Below are 22,927 nucleotides of genomic sequence, written 5' to 3' on the forward strand. Positions count from 1 at the left end.
ATCAGTTCTGTAGACTGGGACTTCATTGCAGGAATGGTTTGCCTTTCCTCAACCCAAAAAGCTCACTGGTTTTTGTCTTGGGTTTTGTTTGTAGTTAAAAATGTGACACTCTTCTCCCTCATAACACCCCCCGCCCTACACCCTTATGTTCTACATAAATGGAAAGGTTACCTAAAGTTTTCCCACAACATTTGTAGAAACAAGGAAGTTACCTTTTCCTTGCAATATTCCACTACTGAGGAGTACAACTCATGCGTATGTTCATCTTCCAAACGCTGGTCATGTTAAGCCTTTTTTTTTTTTTTTTAACAAGTTTTATACACATCCAGCAGCAAATTATTGTGTGTGCTAAGAAGATGATGTAAATACTTTGTTGGTATTAATGAAAAGTACATTAAACATGCATCAAGTAAAGAGTGAGTGAAAAACAGGTTTGTGTACTTAAACTGCATCTTACAGCTGCCAAAATTTGATCAGTTTCCTTTTAAACTTCTGACTATTTAGATTCCATTCTGGCATTAACAAATGTGTGCTAAAACCTAAAAAGAGAACATGTCAGTTTAAATGACATAACATCAAAGCACAAGTTAAAGAATAACCTTTAGTTATCAGGTGAGGAAATGGACCTCATCAGGGATAGTTACAAAAACTGTGCTGACATCAGTGTCTTAGCAGAATGAGCAGATGTTCAGAGGCAGTATAGAGAGGTGACTATACTTTCAAAACATATTCAAATCTCACCTTTTCATTTACATGCAATTATTGAAAACAGGTCACAGAGGGCACTTCCAGGCTCTTAGGAATGAGCATTTTCCTGGTATGCACTCTGATAATACATACCGGATTTTTAAAAACAAGTTAACTGTACAATTTTACATGTTGATTTAGCTATAATCACTAAATTAATTTTATACTAAAATATTTTTAGCTTTGGGCAGTACCTTGAAAAATCCATTTGTCTACTCGCATAACACAAGAAGGAATTTGCAGTGGACTAGTAAGCTGACTAGAGCCCAGCAGCAACACAGTTGGAGTTGCTGGCTCCTTCCTCTGATGGAGGAGGTCAAAACCTGAGAGTTCAGGCACCGTGCTATACTTTTCAGAAAGGATAGCAGAGTAGCCCAGATACCACTGCTTTCTCACCAGGATGGGAGGTGGTGCTAGCTCGTGCCTATAAGGAAAAAGAACAAGTTGAAGAGCGGAACAACCAAGGGCCACTGCTCCACTAAAATGAAGGTGGTAGAGAAAAGAGGAAAGTGGTCCAGGCACCAATGCTATTTATTACGGTGTTTCAGTAGCTGCACTATAGTTCAGGTTGCATTAAGAACTTTCATTTCGACAGGGTCATAATTCAGGGGAACTGGCAAAAGAGTCTGTGCCCACTAGTGCAGTGGTTCCCAAATGTTATTGGTTCACGTACCAACTTCATTATAAGCGAATGTTTTAAGTATCATATGCAAATTTCTCCCCTTTGTGTACATTTATTTTAAGACTTAATAGGCTTAAGTATTTATGGACTCATAGTAAAATAAATTTTTTATTTGACTGATGGAAATTAGAAGAGAAGGATGGTTGGCTGTTGGGCGGGAGGGTTAGAGGACACAAGGTTTAGAGCTGGTTGGGAAATTTCTAACAAAACAGTTTTGTTCAGAAAATACCAATTTGTCAAAACAGAAAATTTTTGGAAGGACGTTCCAGTTTCAACTAATCTTTTGTTAGTAAGTGTTTCTCATGCCCAGGATGGAACTTCTGGTCAAACCCAGGGAGACAGTCCTACCTATCCCAGAATACCCTGGTGGCCAGGACACTCTGTGGGTTGTGGGAAACCGAGGATTGAGCCTGGGGCTCCCACATCCCAACTGAGTGCCCTAACCACCAGGCAACTGGCTCTTCTGGAAGTGGTGCACGTCCTTTTTTTTCCATAAAAAAATTCAAAAGGTCTCAAAACTTTGTCCTCATGCAGAACGGGAAATTTTTGAAATGACAAAAAGATTTTAAAGATGGAAAAACCATTTCCCGCTCAGCTCTAATGAGGTTAGACTAGGGACAAGGGTTCTGGCTGGAACGTGGAGCGGCTTAGAGGGGAAGGTAGAGAAGTGAGTTAGTCTTGGTTGGAAGTGGGGCATTTACTTGGGCACCAGGCAGTTTCATCTCAAATTCACCCTTGTTCCAAGGTTTGAGACTCCTGGTTCCCCTCATTTCCCACTCAGACAAGGAGCTCTGCAAATCCTATTGCAGACCCCAGCCACTTTGGAGAGTCTTTCTGACAGGTGTCCTCCTACCCTGATCCCTGGACCCACAACTCCTTCCTCTTGGTTAAGGGATTCGACAGCCTTCCATTAGTATCTTGCTTCCTACCCTGTTCCACAAAGCTTCCCTTGGTCCTTGGACACTTCTGAGGCAGGCAGGTTTCCCCAGCCCACCAGTCTCTGTTATGGTTACATCACAAGGAGCCTCTCTCTCGACTTGATGCTCCCCTACAATTGTCCTCTTCAGGGATGGTGTCCCTAGCCTTTGTTTGCCAGAAGCTGGGAATTGGTGACAGGGGATGGATTGCTTGATGATTACCTGTTCTGTTCATTCCCTCTGGGAGCACCTGGCATTGGCCACTGTCAGAAGACAGGATACTGGGCTAGATGGACCTTTGTTCGAACTCAGAATGGACGTTCTTATGTTCTTAACTGTCTGCAACTCCCTACTTCAGGGAGTCACCTAGCAACTGGGTTTTATCACGTAAAAGCATGAGCTACCTGATTAACACCTGGCACTATTTCCAAGTTAGTCTACTGCTTCCTGGAACACTAGTTGAAGGGGTCATGTTCTCTAACAGAGGTAGGCTACCCCATAGATTCATAGATTCTAGGACTGGAAGGGACCTCGAGAGGTCATCGAGTCCAGTCCCCTGCCTGCATGGCAGGACCAAATACTGTCTAGACCATCCCTGATAGACATTTATCTAACCTACTCTTAAATATCTCCAGAGATGGAGATTCCACAACCTCCCTAGGCAATTTATTCCAGTGTTTAACCACCCTGACAGTTAGGAACTTTTTCCTAATGTCCAACCTAGACCTCCCTTGCTGCAGTTTAAACCCATTGCTTCTTGTTCTATCCTTAGAGGCTAAGGTTTTCTCCCTCCTCCTTATGACACCCTTTTAAATACCTGAAAACTGCTATCATGTCCCCTCTCAGTCTTCTCTTTTCCAAACTAAACAAACCCAGTTCTTTCAGCCTTCCTTCATAGGTCAAGTTCTCAAGACCTTTAATCATTCTTGTTGCTTTTCTCTGGACCCTCTCCAATTTCTCCACATCTTTCTTGAAATGCGGTGCCCAGAACTGGACACAATACTCCAGCTGAGCCCTAACCAGAGCAGAATAGAGCGGAAGAATGACTTCTCGTGTCTTGCTCACAACACACCTGTTAATACATCCCAGAATCATGTTTGCTTTTTTTGCAACAGCATCCCACTGTTGACTCATATTTAGGTTGTGGTGCACTACAACCCCTAGATCCCTTTCTGCCGTACTCCTTCCTAGACAGTCTCTTCTCATTCTGTTTGTGTGAAACTGATTTTTTCTTCTTAAGTGGAGCACTTTGCATTTGTCTTTGTTAAACTTCATCCTGTTTACCTCAGACCATTTCTCCAATTTGTCCAGATCATTTTGAATTATGACCCAGTCCTCCAAAGCAGATGCAATCCCTCCCAGTTTGGTATCATCCACAAACCTAATAAGCGTACTTTCTATGCCAATATTTAAGTCATTGATGAAGATATTGAACAAAGCCGGTCCCAAAACAGACCCCTGCGGTATGAAGGGAACAGACCAGTCTATTACAGTGTACCACTTCCAACAAGCTCATGTACCAAACCCCTACAATAGAGCAAATCCCCTAGATTTGAGCCTCACCATTCTTTTGCTATCAGCAAACAGCTTTGAATTTTTCTGGCAAAGTGTCCCAACCCCCTCTTGTAATGGTACATAAAAGATGACAACCTATTACTGCTATCAAAACAACAGAGTCCAGTGGCATCTTAAAGACTAACCGATTTATTTGGGCATAAGCTTTCCTGGGTAAAAAAAACTCACTTCTTCAGATGCATTATTACTGCTATCAGTTACTCCATCAGGTCAAATGGCACAGGTCTGGTGTGGTACAGAAAAAAATTCAAACCCCACTGATGGATGATGGCTACAGTTATAGCGGGGTGGGGTTAGCTGAACCCACAAGTTTTCTTTAACGCCTGCCAGGCAGCAGTTTCTCTGCTCCTTCACAGTTGGTTGCCCAGCTGGTTGAAAAACTGTACTTAACAATGCTTTACTGTCCAGCTGAGAGGATGTGTGAAAGGGATCCCATAGGGTCTGTCCTGAGTCCTGTACTAGTCAATATTTTCATTAATGATTTGGGAAATGGAGTGGAGAGTATGCTTATAAAATTTGTGGATGACACTGAGCTTGGAGAGTTGCAAGCACCATGACCTTGATAAATTGGAGAATTTTGCTCTGAAATCAACCATATGAAATTCAGTAAAGACCAGTGCAAAGAATTGCCTTTAGGAAGGAAAAATAAAATGCATAAATATGAAATAGGGAATAGCTGGCTAGACAGTCATACTGCAGAAAGGGATCTTGGGGGTTACAGCGGATCACAAATTGATTGAGTCACCAGTGTGATGTAGTTGCAAAAAAGGTGAGTAACATTCTGGGGTGTATTAATAGGAGTGTTGTACGCAAGACAAGGGGGGTAATTATCCTTCTCTTTTCAGCACTGGTGAGGTCTCAGCTGGAGTACGGTGTCCAGCTTTGGGAGTCACACTTAAAGATATAGACAAATTAGAAAGAGTCCAGAAGACAGCAACAAAAATGATAAAAAGGTTTAGAAAACCTGAGACATCAGGAAAGGATAAAAGAAGACTGAGGCGGGACTTTATAACAGCCCTAAACATATTTGAAGACTTATAAAGAGGATGGTGATCAATTTTTCTTCATGTATCCTGAAGGTAGGGCAAGAAGTAGTCGGCTGGATTTGCAGCAAGCGAGATTTAGATATTTTTGCTAATAAATCTTTTCTAATTATAAGGATAGTCATTTTTAAGCGCAGGTTAGGTGCACACCTGTCAGGGATGATCTAGTATAATTAGCCCTGCCTCTGTGCAGGAGGCTGGACTAGATATCCTCTCGAGGTCCCTTTCAGCCCTGAATATCTATGGTTCTGTAGCCAGTACTTCTGTACTGACGTGTTCTCAGGGATAGATTTAACCTAAATCTACCAGGCTTAGAAACATTTTGACAGGTCAGTACAAATCCTTTCAGGATTAATAAACTTTTATATTCACTGATACTAAACAAGAGATCAGTAAGAAACTTTGTATGTCTGTGAATGTGTATTGATTGCTGTTTTTTTTAAACTGTGTGAAAATCATGCTTCTCTGTCTCTTAAGGATTAAATGGTCTAATTATTATGTTTAACTATTTGAGAAGTCTGAGTGTGTACTTGGCAATATACCAGATGCCAAAAATGAAAACACTTGCCCTGGAAAGCTTAGTCTAAAAGAAAGAAAAGACATGACTGGTTGGGAAACCCAGAGGAGGGAGTTAGCATGTAAATGAAACATTTTTTATGTATGTATGTCTATTTCATAATAATTAGCTTCTTGTAGGCATGTGGTGGAACTGAATTTTCTTGGGTTACTTAAAGGAAAGGATAGTAGTTTGGCAGAACATGGTAGTTGCAGGCATCTGATACACAAAGAGCAGTGTGGAAAAAGGCATCGAAGTGGAGTGGGAGTAGGGGATAAATAAGACACCAGCATAATTTATCGCATAGCTAAGTAACTTACTGCTGTCTCAGATCAGATAACACTTCATACTACGCTAGTCTGATTCAATATGGAAAAGAAACCATAGTTTGAAATGTTATAGTCATTCAAACTTCCACCGTTTTATTGTATGTTTCATTTTGTCTGACATTTCCTTGTGGCTTTTCTTCTATTTTTATATCTGTACAGCTGAAACTGAAATCCTTTGGAAGATCTGTAACCCTTTATAAATCTGCCAGTCTCAAAGACGAAATAAGGAAGGATCATGAAGAGTAAATTCAGTTCTTTGCAGAATATAAGAAATGAACAAAAAAATCCCATATTGAAGTCCTCAGTGAGGTCTGAGAAGGTCTACAGTGCTATATATTTCTGAATCAGACTAGCTCTAGATTAGCATAACATTTATTCTGTGAAGCAGTCTGAGTATTAAAAGATGGGTGTACTGTATTCTACAGTTCTTTGTACCTGAAAACTTGACAAAACTTGACTCTCCAGATATCATGGGTCTAAACAATAACAAACAGACTGTAATACAAATAATAACTAACAATGTTGTGAAAAATCTTTAAAATATTCTCAGGGAGAATATTGCGAACTGTACTTTTTATTCTAATATATTATGTAGAATTGCCTGATGAAAATAGACATCTGTGTAACAGTTTGCATATTTGCATGCTAACATTGTAACTGTTCTTATTGGCAGATATTTGGTACAGAAATATAAATCTTAAGGTACTAAAATGGGATTTGAACAGTTTAACAAGCCAAGATTTTTGCTAGAAAGGATACCAATAGATTACATTACGGATTGAATCTTTAAGTACACCAGAATGATGCTCCTCCCATCTGAGGAGGCAAATGAGGCGTTCCACAACATTTACACCTTCCTGATCGGAGGTTTAAGGATTGGTTTAAGGTGTGAAGGCCTCCTAGGAGTCCCCTACACTGGAAGATAGGGAGCAGCTTAAATTCCCTTTTGCACTGCTCCTTTAGTGGGGCCAAAGATCTGGCTTATTTTTTTTTAAAGGCCAAAGCCATTATTTCTTTATGCAAACCTGAAAAAGTGAAGCTGTAAATAAGTTAGGAAACCCCCATCTTAAATGTAGCATTAAATGATTGGTCTGACTATTTAGAAAACAAAAATACTCACCAGCTCTGCAGTAGACCTTAGAAAGTGAACATGCTGGCTCTTTTTCATAAGCTAACTTACTTAATAATTTTAGAGTACAAGTTAAATGGGGGGGAAATACCCTAACATTCCAAAGTCTTTAATGTAAAAAAAATGTTTAAAGTGTGTGTTTATGTGAAAAGTATATTTGTGTTTTGGATTGGAGTCCTTGGCTATCTACCCTGCTTTTCTGTGTCTGTTTAAAATCACTGGTCCTTTTGGGAATAAGGACTCTATTTTTACTTCAGATACTTTAATTTCCTCAAACAGTTGGAATTTATTAACCAGTTATGCTTTAGGCTTAATATAGAAAACATTTTTATTCATCACTACAGACAAACCCCTCTAAATTGTCCTTTATTTTACTCATGCCAGGCTCTTGAAGGAGACCATTAAAGGAGTATGAGCCTCTGCTGAGGAACATAATTTATACACTTCATAAGCATTTATATATTAAATATAATACTTAATGTTTATAAATATTTATTGTGATTTAGCCACATCCAGAGTTGAACAATGTTTGAGGGGGGGGGTTGTGATTACTTCTTAGTTCTGTTACATTGTTTTACACAACCACAGGCTTCATTTAGTTTAATATAATTTTCTCTTTCATAAGTTGGACTTAATTTTGTTTTATACTATGTTGTGTTCTGTGCCTGAATACATTTCAGTCAGTATTTGAATTTACAAATAGCAGATCTTTGATGTGAAGAAAGCTAAAAATTATTTATATTGAGTTGTCTCTTTGATCCTTTTCATCTAAAACTAATTTAGTAAACATATTAAATTGCAACTCAGAAAAGTTCAATATTAACCATTCATGTATAACAAATATCCTAATTTGACACACAGTTTGGAAACACTGCATGATCAATTGAGTCTATATTCAAACTCTCATTTACTATGCTACACAGAAATGTAATCGAATCTACAACAGTTCCAGTTAGATTTGTAGCATTTTACACAAACAATTCATAATATAAAATGAAAATGATTACTTTGGTCTGTTCCTGTAGTGTGGTGAGGTATTTTTGTTTAAATCAGTTCTATTGTGGTTTTTGTCATTTCAGTTAACTTTTGTTGTGTCTCATCCACTTCCCTCTCTCTTTTAATTTCTCAATTTTTGCCATAGGGCATTGTTTAAAAATGCACAGATAACGTCAAGGTGCTTACCACTGTAATATGTAAGATATGATGTCTGAGGTCCTTTGAAATATATACACATGAGAAAAGGCATTTAAACATTCAACTAGAAAGCATCTGACTAGAGGTGGGAAAATACTGTTGGTCCCATAACATGCTATCTTATGGAAATCAATGCAAAATTACTTATAAATTGTTATAACCCAACAAAGATATGTATTATAAAGACAGGACAGTTGGGGGTAGGGGGGGGAGAGAAGGGAGCCTGGCTCAGTTAGGGGCTGACTGGCGAGGAGGCAGGATCTGTCTGCCTGCATGAACGAACGGACCAGCAACCTGCCAGCTAACAGCCACTGGAGGCAAGTAAGCCTTCCCCTGCCAAAGAGAACCTGCGAGTACACCCCAACTGCGGGGAAACTGGATCAGAAGGGCCACACCCCAAACTAAAATAACTTTCATAGGAAGCAGGCCAGGAAAACAAGTCCTGAACACACATACAGAGCCAGGCAAGAGACCCACCTCCCCTGTTTAGAGGGTTAAGCAACACAGGACCTTGGGCCAGGATTTGGTGGAGAGGAAGGGGCCAGGTTCAGCTCCCCTCCACTCTGGGCCAACAACCCAGCCACTAGGTCATCGAAGGCTTAAGCACACCAATCTTATAGTAATTTAATCTAGACATTTCCCTAGTTTGCTTACGAGAATGAATGTGTCAAAAGCCTTACTAAAATCAAGACATATCACATTTACTGCTTCCCCCTGTCCACTAGGCCAGTAACCTTGTCAAAAAAGGAAATTAGATTGGTTTGGCACGATTTATTCAACAAATCAAGTGGGCTACTACTTATCACGCTATAATACTGAGGGGCTTAAAACTGATTGTTTAATAATTTGTTCCAGTACCTTTCCAGATATCAAAGTTAGGCTGACTGGTCTATAGTTCCCCAGGTCTGTTTTGTTCCCTTTTTTAAAGGTAGGTACTATATTTTCCCTTCTCCAATCTTGTGGGACTGCACCCATCATTCATGAGTTCTCAAAGATAATCACCAATGGTTCCACGATTGCTTCAGTTAGTTCCTTAAATACCCTACGGTGAATTAAATCAAGTCCTGTCAACTTGAATATATCTAACATGTAAATATTCTTTAACTTGTTCTTTTATTTTATCTTTGCATCAGGATAGGTTGCTGTTGTGCTTTAAATATTGTCCGAGAAACTGCCAGCTCTCCTGAACATTTTTTCCCTTCAATTCTCTTCCCATGGGACACTACCCTAATGAGTTTTGAGTTCGTTAAAGTCTGCTTTTTTGAAGTCCATTTTCCTTATTCTGCTATTCTCACTCCTTCCCTTCCCTAGAATCATGAAATCATCATTTCATGAGCACCTTCACCAAAACTGCCTTCCACCCTCAGATTCACAATCAGTTCATCCCTGTTGGTCAGAATCAAGTCTAAAATAGCTGCCCACGCAGTTACTTCCTTCACCTTCTGAAACAAAAAAAGTTCTCTCCGACACATTACAAGAACTTTGTGTTTAGCCAAATTATTTTTCCAACAAAATGTTTGGATAGTTAAAGTCCCACCCCCCACTCTCCCGCATTACTACCAGGTCTTGTGTTTTGGATATTTGTTATTTGTTCTAGAAATGCCTCATCCACCTCATTCTCCTGATTTGAGGGTCAACAGAAGACCCGTACCTTGATGTCACCCTGCTTTTCCTCCCTTTAACTTCACCAAGAGGCTCCCCAATTATGTGGGCAGAAATGTGATGGGAATCAGAATGTGTTATGAACATCTGATATCTCAAACTATTAAGACCAAAAATGTGTGTTATTTTTATTCCTGATATTTTACAAAACACGATCCTAAATGGTCAACAATCTCCTGGATTAGCAATATTTCTGCCATTTTTACAGGCCTTAATATAGCAAGTCTTTGTCCTCGGAAGTATTATTTTCACCACTCAATTCCTCATAATTACAACTCAAAATGTTTTAAATCTTCATAAACTGTTCTATAATTGAAGGCAACAGAGGGTCCTGTGGCACCTTTAAGACTAACAGAAGTATTGGGAGCATAAGCTTTCGTGGGTAAGAACCTCACTTCTCATCTGAAGAAGTGAGGTTCTTACCCACGAAAGCTTATGCTCCCAATACTTCTGTTAGTCTTAAAGGTGCCACAGGACCCTCTGTTGCCTTCAATTATAGAACAGTTTATGAAGATTTAAAACATTTTGAGTTGTAATTATGAGGAATTGAGTGGTGAAAATAATACTTCCGAGGACAAAGACTTGCTATATTAAGGCCTGTAAAAATGGCAGAAATATTGCTAATCCAGGAGATTGTTGACCATTTAGGATCGTGTTTTGTAAAATATCAGGAATAAAAATAACACACATTTTTGGTCTTAATAGTTTGAGATATCAGATGTTCATAACACATTCTGATTCCCATCACATTTCTGCCCACATAATTGGGGAGCCTCTTGGTGAAGTTAAAGGGAGGAAAAGCANGCTTTTTACAGATTCAGACTAACACGGCTACCCCTCTGATATTCTATAGTTGAAGGCACCCTAACATACAGTATTGTAATTTAAAAAGCCACTTGTAATTTATCACACAACCTTTCAATCACAAGAGTGAGCGAAATGAAAGCATGCTCAATAAAGGGAACAATAGCTCCCATTAACTACTTACCTTTTAAAGGAAGCTATAATGAGCAAACATTCTTTCTGGTCTCAAAATGAGAAAAAAGCTGTTCTGTAACTGGCTAGCAAGCCTCAGATTGTTTTATCTGTAAATAAAAGTAAAAAATTAAAAAAAAAAGAGAATCAATACACAATTTGTATATAGCCCTTCAACTACAAACAGGAAGCCAAACTAAAAGCATTGAAATTAGGTACACAGACTGATTTAAAACTCTTGAAAGGTACACTGAGGCCCTGGCTACATTTGGGGATTCACAGCGCTACCGAGGCAGAGCTGTGAAGTGCGAGTGTAGTCGCGCCGCCAGCGCTGCGAGAGCTTTCTCTCAGCGCTGCAAGTACTCCACCTCTCAGAGGGGAATAGCTTACAGCGCTGCAGGCGCTGATTACACTGGCACTTTAGCGGCGGGCACTCAGTGGGGGGGGGGGGGGGGGGGGGAAGGGGCGTTTTCACACCCCTGAGCGCAGCAAGTTGCAGCGCTGTACAGTGCCAGTGTAGCCAAGGCCTAACACTGTTTTGAATTAAAACAGATTAAGTGCTTGTCTACACAGGGAGTTTAGTCCACAGCTTTTTGTGGACTATCAGGTAATATACATCACAAAAGTCACAGTATTAGCATGTGCAACAGAGGATGGTGTGCTCTGTCAATGTGCATCATTGATTTTACACCCGAGAGTGGCTTGCTATGAACTGAGGACGTGGAATTCACATAGGGTAGTCCATGCTCCTTTACTTCGTTGCTGAGCGGTGTGCATTCTAGAATTTCTCTCACTGCGCAATATCCTAGGATTCATCTGTCTCCACCCCATACTTCCTTTGTGGGCAGGTTAGCACCATTTTCAAATTGCTGTCAACCAGCAAGTACCCAACAATGCTGCACCACTATGCTAGCAACCTCGACTATACAAAGGCTGCTTGAACTGTATTTCAGCATTCAAAGCTGTATGAATTCAGCTTTGGACTTCAACTGCCACATGACCAAGCAAATGATGTGGTAGTGACAGCAGCTTCTCCAGCACTGTCAAAACCGGGGCACAGATGAGGAAGAGACTGAGCAACTGACAGAGGACTTGTTCCTGGAGCAGTTCACAGCATGCAGTGCTGTTTCTGGGCTCAGAAAACCAGCATGGACTGGTGGAAAGGGACTGTTCTGCAGACCTACAATGGCCAGCAATGGTGAGAGAATTTCAGGATAGGGAAGGCAAGCTTTTTGAAGACATGTGCTGAATTAACCTCAGACATACAGCAGCAGCAAACCAACATGCAGTGCCCAATACCAAGTGGGTCACAATTGCAGTCTGGAAGCTAGGTACCCCCGAATGTTACCGGTACATAGCACACCAATTCAGTGTGGGAAGATCAACCATAGGGCCATCATCATGCAGGTGTGTGATCCCATGCAAAAGGTATGTTGCACCAGTTTAGTCATGCTCAGGATGTTGATGGCTTTGCATGCATGGAGTTCCTAAACTGTAATGGGACAACAGATGCGACCCATGTGCCTATTATTTGTGCTCCTGCCCCCTTCTTCTCCAGGCTCAGAATTCATAAGCAGGAATTGGTATTTCTCCATGGTGCTCCAAGGCTTGTCAATCACTGTGGCAGATTTACAGAAATAAGTGCTCAATGGTCTGGAAGGGTACAAGATGCCAAGATCTTTCAGAACTCAGCTCTATTTAAATTAATGAAGAAAGGAATGTTTGCTCCCAGGAACACTATGGATATTAATGGTGTGGACACTGCTCCGAGTTATCCTGGGACACCTGGCTTACCCTCTGCTTCCCTGGTTAATGAAGTGATTCACGCACTACTCAGACAGAAGAAAGGAACTGTAACTACCACCTCAGTAGTTGCAGAATTACAGTGGAGTGTGCATTTGGCTGCCTGAAAGGGAGATGTGGCTGTTTGTGGAATAGGTTGGAAGCAGCAGAAAAAAAAATCCCAAAGATTTTAGAAGTAGGTTGCATTTTGTGCGGTATTTGGGAAGTAAGGGAGAAAGCCTTAGCAATAGGTGGGAGCTTGAGTTGCAGAGATTCATTCAGTGGTTGGAGCAGTCAGCAAGGAGTCCAATACGAAATGCAAACAGATGGGGCAATATTGTCAGAGATGTCTACTGCTCTTATTTTGAGTCTCTGGCCTGAAATTGTGCAGCTGTACATTCAACTGTTAATCCCTGGAGGGAAGTGGATTATTTTTTGCAGTTCACTGTTAACGGGTGGTAGAAGTGCAATGTTGTGGCAGTCTTTGTTATACCTTGTATCTTTGCCTATGTGTTTGTAAAAATCTTATGAATTACTGCAAAACTTATTTTCTGTGTGAAATGAAGTCAACTCATTAATAAAATCCTTTAAAATTTCTTTCATAAACAGTCTATTATGTAACAAACAAATGGACCTTCAACTGAAACAAAAATGACTTAATTATGAAACAATATGTTAAAAAAAAAACAACAGTGAAGCAAAACAGTGCAGGGCAGGACACAAAGGGCAGGGCACAAAGGGCAGGGGGGGAGGGCTCAAAATCACAGGCAAGTATACATCTTTGCTCTGCCACTTTTGGTACTTTTGGCATGGAATGTCAAGGATCAAATTTGGCTGGGGCAACAGAGGGCTCAAAAGAGCTGGGGCTACCGGTGCTACTGTTCTCAGTGTCCTGAGCTGGGGCCTGGGAGGGGAATGGCCTCTGGAGTAATGGTGCGGAGGTGCAGCAGGGAGGAAGAGTTATACAGCCCCTACACAATACAGGTTGCTGGGAGCAATAACATCGCTAGGTGCTGGTACACAGTACTGCATTGTCTGCTGCCCTAATAGTAACATGCTGCAACAGTGCATTTTAGCTTTGTATTACCTCCAAGATTCACTTCTACATTGCCCTGTCTTTCTCCATGCTGTCTTTGGCCATAGCAACACTTTCCCTGGCAACTGTCACAGTCCTTTGGCACTGCAACAATTTCCCTGGAAAGCCCCTTACTGGATTCCCTCTCTGTCCTCAAATCTTGTCTTGCCCTCTCTGCATTTTTCTATTTTTTGTTTATTTTGGAGGGAAGGGGGACATAGTTAATGTGTAGTGTACCAGCGTGGGGAGGGGGGACAGGGTGCAAACCAATAGAGTAGACTAATAGAGGGAGGGAGGTGGGGACCTCAGACTTGGAAAGGCTTTTAGCTCACTTCCTACTAAGCTGCAGCCATGGGGCACCCAGAAGAGAAGCTAGTATGGCAGTGTAGCATAATTAAAACTTATAGTAAATTATTAAACATATAAAAACAACATGCCAACATCCACTCCATAGGAGCAGCCTCTTTGGTCACGGTGTGGGCTGCTGCCTGGGAATGGGGGTTGGCTGCTACAGGTCAGGAATCAGGCTTTCATTCTACCTGGCCAACATCAGGAACCTGAGTCCCAGATCCTGGCTTTCCAGGGAAATCTCTTCCTTGTGGACACCTCATGCTCATCTTCTGATGAGGCTTGCTGGTCATCATTGGAGGGGGTAACAGCAGGCTCCACAAGCTTCCCGGGTTGGGTGGTCATGTAGTTGTGTAATATGTTGTCCAGCTTATCAAAAAAAAAAATTCACAGGCTACATGTACACTGCTGGATTTTTTCTTGATGTCCCTCATTTTAATATAGGTGCTTCTGAGCTGTTTGTTTTTATCAAGCACTGTTTGGCATCCCGGTCATGGACTCTCGTAAGAACCTGCCTTGTAATGCCACAAAAAGATCTTTATTGAAGTGGCTGCACTGACGCATCTTCTCCCCAGATGGTGATGAGATCCAGGGTCTGGGCACTGCTTCAAGCAGCTACTTGAGGTGTGTTCCTGGGGTATTGTCGCAGATATTATGATAAACTAGAATCCAGGAGCAAATGAACAAAATTAGGCTGTGCACCAATTTATAAACAGGGGTGGGCACAACAAGTCAACTTGGCCTCAGAGCATGGGAGGGCACACAGGTAAAACAGACAAGTCAGTAATGGTCACCAGCAAAGCAGTATGGGATAGCTACTGGGCATCTGCCAAAGTAGTTCACAGAAGCATTGTTTACACACAAACAGACAGGACAAATTAGCTTCACAGCAAAAAAGTTAGTTCCCTTCGAAAGAGGACTCCATAGTTTGCAATAAATGCAGAGTCAGAACACTACAGTGAACTGTGTCATGTAAACAAGCATTTTCAAAGTGGATTAACTTGAAAAGATGCAGATTAAATCCCCCATGTAGACAATCCCTCAAAATGTTGAAGTATTATAAACAGTGTAATGCAGGGGTCTCAAACTCCCCAATGTGCCACGTGGGGCTCCAGCAGTTTTGAGGTAGATAAAGCTCTTGTTGAGTGGTTTCTGATGCCTGGAAGGGCCTTCAGTGTTGTGCAGTGAATAGCACATATGGATATAGCTGGATATCCATTTAGATAATCTTTGCGTAGATATGGCAGAGCCCTTCAATCGTTCTGTTGACACAAAAAGTCAAGGTGATTTTTGGAAGGGCTTTATTCTGTCCAGATAAAATGCTCAGACATGGAGCATATCCAATGTGTGCAGGACCGCATCTTGAGCGTGTGCGTGGGGTTTTGGATTAAATGTAGATAAGTGAATCAGTTGGTTGAGGTGGAATGAGGATGATATTTTGGGCATAAACTTAAGATGTGTTCTACGTGTCACTTTATCCTTGAAGAATAATGTGTATTGGGGGTGAGCCACGGGAACCCCATCTTGCTAACTCTTTATGCGGATGTAATGGTGACCAGAAATGCCACTTTCATAGATAAGTAAAGTAATGAGCATGTGGCTAAAGGTTCAGATGGGGCTCTGGTTAGACTTCGGAGCACAAGATTTAAGTCCCATGCTGGCGTGGGTTCTCAGATGTCTGTATACCCGTGAGAAATCACTTAGTAATCAGGTGAGCGAATATCTAAAGTCCTGCCTACCTATTGATGGAAGGCCGTGATGGCAGCTAGATGAACTCTAAGCGAACTCGTAGCAAGCCCTCAGTTCTTTGGGGATAACAAACATTGCAGGATTAGTGGAAGTGGTGCCAGGCTTGCAGATATTTATTTGCTCCAGTTTTGGAGGTAAGTAGTACGCATGTTGTGTTTCCTGCTATTTATTAACACTTGTTTTACTTGTTCTGAGCAGGTTAATCAGTCACGGTAGAGCCATGACGGAGTCGCACCTTTAGGTGAAGTTTCTCCGGGTCCAGATGGAGGACTTGACTGTTGTCCTGACAGAGAAGATTCCACAGGTGAGGGAGAGTGAACGGTGTGCAGATCGCCATGCGTGTCAGGTTTGGGAACCATGTCTGTCTGGGTCATGTTGGTACTATGAGTATTATTTTGGCCCTGTCGGTTCATATTTTGTGTATTACTCTGGAAATTAGGGGTATAAGTGGGAATGCGTATACGAGAGGCGCGTTCCATTGGATGAGAAAAGCGTCCCTTAGGGATCATGCTTCTAGTCCTGCTCGTGAGCAAACTCTGGCCATTTCTCGTTTACTGATGGCAAACAAGTCTATGTGTGGGGATCCCCACATGTGAAAAATGTGTTGTGTTATTTTGTCATTCAGTTCCTGTTTGTCCTCTTGGGAAAGCTGTCTGTTTAATGAGTCTGCCATCATGTTCAGTCGACCCAGGGGTATGCTGCTGTAATAGTGATGTGTTTTATGCACCAGTTCCATAGTTTTAAGGCCTCTGTGCATGAGAAGTGGGAATGTGCTCCACCCTGTCAGTTTATATAGAATATACACACACACAATGTTGTCCGTCAGGACCCTTATCGTTTTGCCTCATATAAGAGGAAAGAAATGTAGGCACACGCTGCAGACTGCCCATAATCCGAGCAGATTGATGTGTAAGTGTGTTTCCGTGGGGGACCACTTGCCTCGGATTATATGCTGGTTTAGGGGAGGCTCCCCATCCAATCAGTGAGGCATCTGTTATGATTTGTATGGATGGTGGAGCCTGTTGAAATGGGATGCCTGAGCAAACGTTTACTGGGTTTGTCCACCATCATAGTGAATGTGGAACCTCTGGGGTCAGTGTGAGAGTCTTTTCTTTAGGCTGTGCTTTCATGGAATATTACCGAGCTCAGACAGCCTTGAAGGCAGCACATGTGTAGTCTGGCGTATTTTACAATGAAAGCCATGGCCTCCACATGTCCCAAGAGTTGTGGGCAGGTGCATTCGGACACCCATGGGCTATCTGAGACCACCAATATGAGGGAGGTCATTGCTGTGAATCGGGGCATTGGCAGCGATGCTTTGGCCTTCACTGAGTCCAGGTGAGCTCCTATGAAGTCCAATGGTTGTACTGGAGTTAGGGTAGATTTTTTTGTTGTTGTTGATTTGTAGCCCTAGGGAGTGAAAAAGAGAGAGATGGTTTGTCGAGTAATGCGTAATGTTTCTGTCAGGGTAGGGCCTTTTAGCAGGCAATCATCTAATTATGGGAATATCAATAATCCCTATCTGTGCAAATGAGCAGCTACCATCGGTAGGGTTTTGGTAAAAGACTTGTGGAGCTGTTGACAGTCTGAATGGTAGTACTCTATATTGGAAGTGATCTTGTCCCACCATGAATCGTTGGAATCATCTGTGAACAGGATGGATGGTAACGTGGAAATACGCATCTTGTAGGCCAAGGCTGAGAACCAGTCCCTCTCTTCCAGCACAGGGATGATAGAGTTCAGTGTGACCATTTTGAATTTGTGGGTAGGGACAAATTTATTGAGTTTTCTGAGATCTAGTATGGTTCTTCAACCTCCGTTTTTCTTTCGAGTCAGGAAATAATGGGAATAAAATCCCTTCCTTCTGTGTTGTGTTGGAACTTGTTCCACAGCCCCTAATTACAGAAGGTGATGTACTTCTTGTCTCAACAGGTACTCGTGAGAAGGGTCCCTGAAGAGGGATGGAGAAGGGGGGTGGGTAGGTGGGATGGCATAACCCATTCTAATGATCTCTAAAACCCGGTGTTCCGTTGTGATAGAGGCCTACATATGGTAAAATGGTCAAAGCCGACAGCCAAAGATTTGGGTTTTTTGTTCCATTGGCACTGGTGGTCGGTCAGACCCTCGACCAATGGTTCAAAATTGCGTCTTGTTTGGTGGTGCTTGGGACGTCGGAGCCTGGGATTGGGTAGGGCCATGTCTCTGAGGTCTGTGCCTTTGTCTCTGATTGTTGTATGGTCTCTGCTGGCATTGCGATGTGCTGTCTCTGTTACAATTGTAAGGCTGGTATCTGTATCTCCTGTTAAGAGGGTGTGTAGATCCCGAGGGTCCTCAGTGTGGCTCTAGAGTCCTTCATGGAATGGAGGACCTAATCCATTTTAGTAGAGAAGAGCTTGTCCTGTCCAAGGGAAGATCCTCTACGTTGGGTCTGGAGTTCCCTTGGGATACCAGATATGTGTAACCAGGATGTTCTGCGCATGACGATGGCTGTCACTGTCATGCATGCCACTGTGTCTGCTACATCAAGGGACGTCTGTCTGGGAGCGCTGTTCTAGCAATAAGTTGTCCCTTGTTGACAATGGTGCACAAATTAGACTCTTTTTTCCCTCTGGAATTTCCTGGACGAAATCATTCATTTTTGCATAAATTGTCATGATCGAGGTTAGCAAGAAATGCTGTGTAATTGGCCATGCGGAATTGAAGAGTCGCAGAAGAGTAAACTTTTCACCCCAAGAGGTCTAGTCTCTTCCATTCCTTCTCTTGCGGCGTGGATTTGAATTGAGGATGTTTGCCCCATTGGTTGACCGCATCCACCATTAAGGAGTTAAGTTGTTGGTGTGAAAAAAGGAAGGCCATACCTTTATTTGGCACATAGTTTTTCCTGTCCATACACTTATTGGTTGGAGGGATGGTGGCAGGTGTTTGCCACACCGTTTCTGCAGGTTCCATCAGAGCGTCATTTATAGGCAAAGCTATTTTTGTTGTGGACGAAGTGTGTAGGATCTTGAGGAGTTCATGTTGGGTCTCTTGTACCTCCTCAAGAGGAATATTCTTCTCTGTGCCACCCGCCAGAGTAACTCCTGAAAGTGTTTGAAGTCCTCAGTAGCAGTGGGAGGCAGGGGCATTACTGCCTCAATCAGAGGAAGAAGAGTTGTGATCAGGGGATGTTTTGGGGTCTCATCCCCATCTTCCTCCACCTCCTCTGTCACTTCAGAGGATTCAGGTACTGATTTTGTCACAGAGCGTATAGGTTTCCTGGGAGAAGTGGGAGGTCTGAGGAATTGAGACCTGTAGGCTGCCCACGAGTCCCATTGTGGCCATTGAATGGAAAATAGCATAAGAGGGCACATCCATGGGTTACCGAGCCATGGGGGCAGGTCCCTGATGCTCTGTTCCCTGGGTCTGTAATGAGGTTCCGTGCCTCCTGGGGAGGAGTGTGCAGATGAGAAAACTGCCTCCTCCATATAGTCATCCCCATCACTCGAAAAAGGTGGAGCATTGGGAGATTCTGGCTGGTCTGGTGCTGTTAGTACCAGCAAGCAGGTGGTGCTTAGCAGAGAACACTTCCATATCTGATGAGGGCATAAGGATGATCGGTGCCGTTGTATGCAGTGCTGAATTCTTCTATGCTGCTGCCTTAGATGGAAGTGAGGCCAGTGTCAACCCTTTGTGTGTAGCCTTTTTCAGTGCCATGGGTGCCAGTCTTAGCAGTTCCACAGTCAGCACCGATGACAGCACTGATGAGCTCGGTGCCAGAGGGGGAGCCATCACAGGTGACTGAGGTTGCGGTACCGTGCTCTTCGTGTGGGTAGTTGGTGCTGTGGAGGAGGAGGCCGCTTTGTGCCTGCTACTCGATACCTTTCCCAGAAGTCCCAGAGCGGACAGTGCCGGAGGTGCTTGGTGCATCAAAGGTGCATCATAGTTATAGTTAGCGTTAGTTAACCTTAAAGTAACAAATTACTAACAAACAGAGGTAATAACTAGGCTAACAATCTCATTGTTTTGAAGGTTTTTAATGACACCGCTACTGGACTCTGTCTCAAGAGGATGACGGTTGAGAAGGAACTGAAGGGGTTGGGGGCGATGAGGCACCAGCGGCGTGGCAAGACTGCTACTGTGCACCCTGACCAGATACTGCTACTGAAAATCTCCGCTCAATGGCACTGGGACACACCGACACCTGAAGTGGAACACCCACAGGGACAGCACTCGAAGAACAGCATAGATGTAACATACTTAGACTTTTGTAGGACATTTGACTTAATAGTGTATGACGTTGATTTAAAAAATTTGTACTCTTCAATATCAATAATGCACATGTTAAATAGCTAACTGCCTAACTGACAAAAAGTAGTTGTCAACTGGGAATCATCACCATCAAGTGGTAATGTTTTTAGTGGGGTTCCACAGAAACCAGTGAGGAAGCAGACACTAGTTATCATTTTTATCAATAATTTAGAAATAAATATAAAATCATTGGTGATAAAATTTGTGGATGACAAATATTGGCAGAGTGGTAAATAATGAAGAGGACAGAGCCTTCAAACAGAACATTCTTGATTGGTTGGTAATTTGAGCCCATTAACACAACATGAGTTTTAGTACAACCAAATGCAAAGTTATACATCTAGGAATAAGGAATGCAGAAAATATATACAGAATAGGGAAACTATATATACAGAATGTGTTGTGGAAAATTGATTTTAAAAAGGATTCAGGGATCACAGTGGACAAAACTCAAAATGAGTTCCCAAAGCAAAAAGGGCTGCAATCCTTGTAGGTGTAAATAGGGGAGTAGTGAGGAGGAGTAGGGAGGTGGTATATGGCACTGGTGAGACTGATAGTAGAATACTGCATACTGGTATCCACATTTTAAGAAGGATATTGAAAAATTGGAGGAGAAAATATAGGAAAGAGCCACACAAAAAGATTGAAGCCTGGAGAAAATGCTTTACAATGAGGGACTTAAACTAAACAGATTGAGCTCTATCAAAAAGAAGATAGAGAAGAAATTTGATTACAGCATATTATAGTACCTTCTCACAGGGAGAAAATACCAGGTACTAGAGGGCTCTTTAATCTAGCAGATAAAGATATAACAACCATCAACAGCTGGAAGCTTAAGTCAGACAAATTCAAATTAGAAATAAGGCACACATTATTAACAATAAAGGAAGATTAACCATGGGAATAAGCTACCAAGGGAAGTGGTGGATTCCCTATTTCTTAATGTCATCAGCTTGAGACCAGATGTCTTTCTGGAAAGTGTACTTCAGTCTAACGCAAGTTACTGGGCTCAATACAGGGACAACTGGATGAAATTTAATGGCCTGTGATATAAAAGAGGTCAGATTAGATGATCTAATGGTGCCTTCTGGCATTAAACTCTATAAATCTGAATACCATGAAAAGAGCCGATATTAGCAGGGATGCTAAAGGTAATTTAAATATGTGGTTATAACAGAGTGGCCAGGTTTTCTCTGCAGAAAGCACATCACACAAAAATTCGCTTTCTTAACTAGTATAAGAGAGCCCAAGTTTGCACCATGTCTTAAGAGACCAGAAAAGCCTATTTTTTAATATTCTGGCCATTGCCTGGAGGTGTGCAGTTATTTCTTTCAGGGGAGATGTGAGAGTTAAGGAAATATTTTATTTAACTTTCATTTTTAAGAACTATTTTATTAAAACCATACACATGCATCACTAGACTTATTGGGAAAATGTGTACATTAATTTTATTTATTAAACTAATTATACATATTAAACAAAAAAAGAACACTGAGGATAAAAGAAAGGGGTAAGCAAGAGAGATGTTAAGAATTAAGGTGAGGAATTTGATGATTAAAAAAAAAAATTAAAAGAGTATGTGGTCATGTTGATCCAAGGTAGGCTCGCTTACCACCACCAGCGGCCTATATTCTGCTATGAACAAATATAGATCTGCAAGGATTAGTTCCCCATTAAATTATTTCCAATTTATTTCCTTTTTTTAATAAAAGACCAATAGGATAGTATTTTAACTTTTCTGCAAGATCATATTATACAGCATTAAATGTTATTTTATCTTGGCGTCAAAACAAAGTCAATGTATTTAGACAGAAACCTCTGATTATGGAACTCTAGCGTCCAATAGACGAAGACTTTCCTGAGTTCAGACTGTGGGTCAGACCATCAGCTGTTAGCCTCAAACATAAAATTAAAACTTAAAAGGTTACAAAGTTTTACAAGTCCACTGCCTTTGGACTTTTCCAGAATCAATGAGTTATATAACTTCTGTCCAGGATGGGTACGAAGCATTGGCACAGGTGGAAGAGGAGAACAATCGCAGTTAAGTTTGAAATAAAACAAACTATTATGCTTGAAACTACCGAAGTCAAAAAGTCAGTGTCAGATTGCATCAGGGGTTAACTGAGAAGGTGTTTGAGCTGGTGGAAAAAAGTGACAGAATGAAAGACAAAATACACAGGAGAGAATATGAGGAACTGAGCAGGACAGATACAAAGCCTGACTAGATGAGTTGAGAAAATATTTAAGGATAAGATGTATGTAACTTGAGAATTATAAATAATAATAATACGTTCAGTCAGAAGAAGTCAGGCTTCTTACCTAAAGGTTTTCCCTGTCACGATCATAATAAAAGACAATGAAGCCAGAGTCCTCAATAAGAGTGATATTAAATGTAGATGGAGAGGATAATGTGCTAATCTGTATGCCTAACCAGAGTCGCTCATAATACAGGACAACAAAAGAAATTACAGAGCCAGGCCATCAGTCCTGCAAGAGGAAGTAGTGGGTGCTATCTTGAACACAAAGCCTTGGAAAGAAGCAGGTGTAGATAACTGTTAAAAGCAATTGGAGATCATGGCACTTATCTAAATTTGTAGTGGTAACCAACCTTAGATATGCTGAAGGCATGACACTCTTTGCTACGACTGATGCAAGGCAATAAACGGAGTCAGTTAATGAGAAATATGGACTATTCCTGAACATGATAAAAACACAATTCATGTACGCTGATACATCCAACAAAAAACAAGATATAAGTGGATGTCACAATTAACAGACAAGCTTCAGAGGCAGCTGTGACCCTAAAAGCCCTTCAGTCCCAACTGGCAAAGGGTTTGCTGTCATAAAACAGCAACTGCTATCAAGCCTGACAAACTG

General features: G+C 41.7%; 1 protein-coding gene across 2 annotated transcripts in view; it reads right to left on the minus strand.

Annotated features, from left to right (window-relative positions):
• WASF3 (WASP family member 3) overlaps nt 1-22,927 on the minus strand; it is a 154,871-nt gene that overhangs the window by 94,304 nt on the left and 37,640 nt on the right. The window contains exon 2 of one of the 2 annotated variants that reach the window (XM_034758713.1): nt 10,823-10,919. The exons of the other annotated variant lie outside the window; for it this stretch is intronic. The gene's annotated coding sequence lies outside the window, so the exon portion shown is untranslated. The remainder of the gene's footprint in view (nt 1-10,822; nt 10,920-22,927) is intronic. 2 annotated transcript variants of the gene reach the window in all.

The sequence above is a fragment of the Trachemys scripta genome, chromosome 1, assembly GCF_013100865.1.
Source record: "Trachemys scripta elegans isolate TJP31775 chromosome 1, CAS_Tse_1.0, whole genome shotgun sequence".
In the NCBI taxonomy this organism is placed as follows: Eukaryota; Metazoa; Chordata; order Testudines; family Emydidae; genus Trachemys; species Trachemys scripta.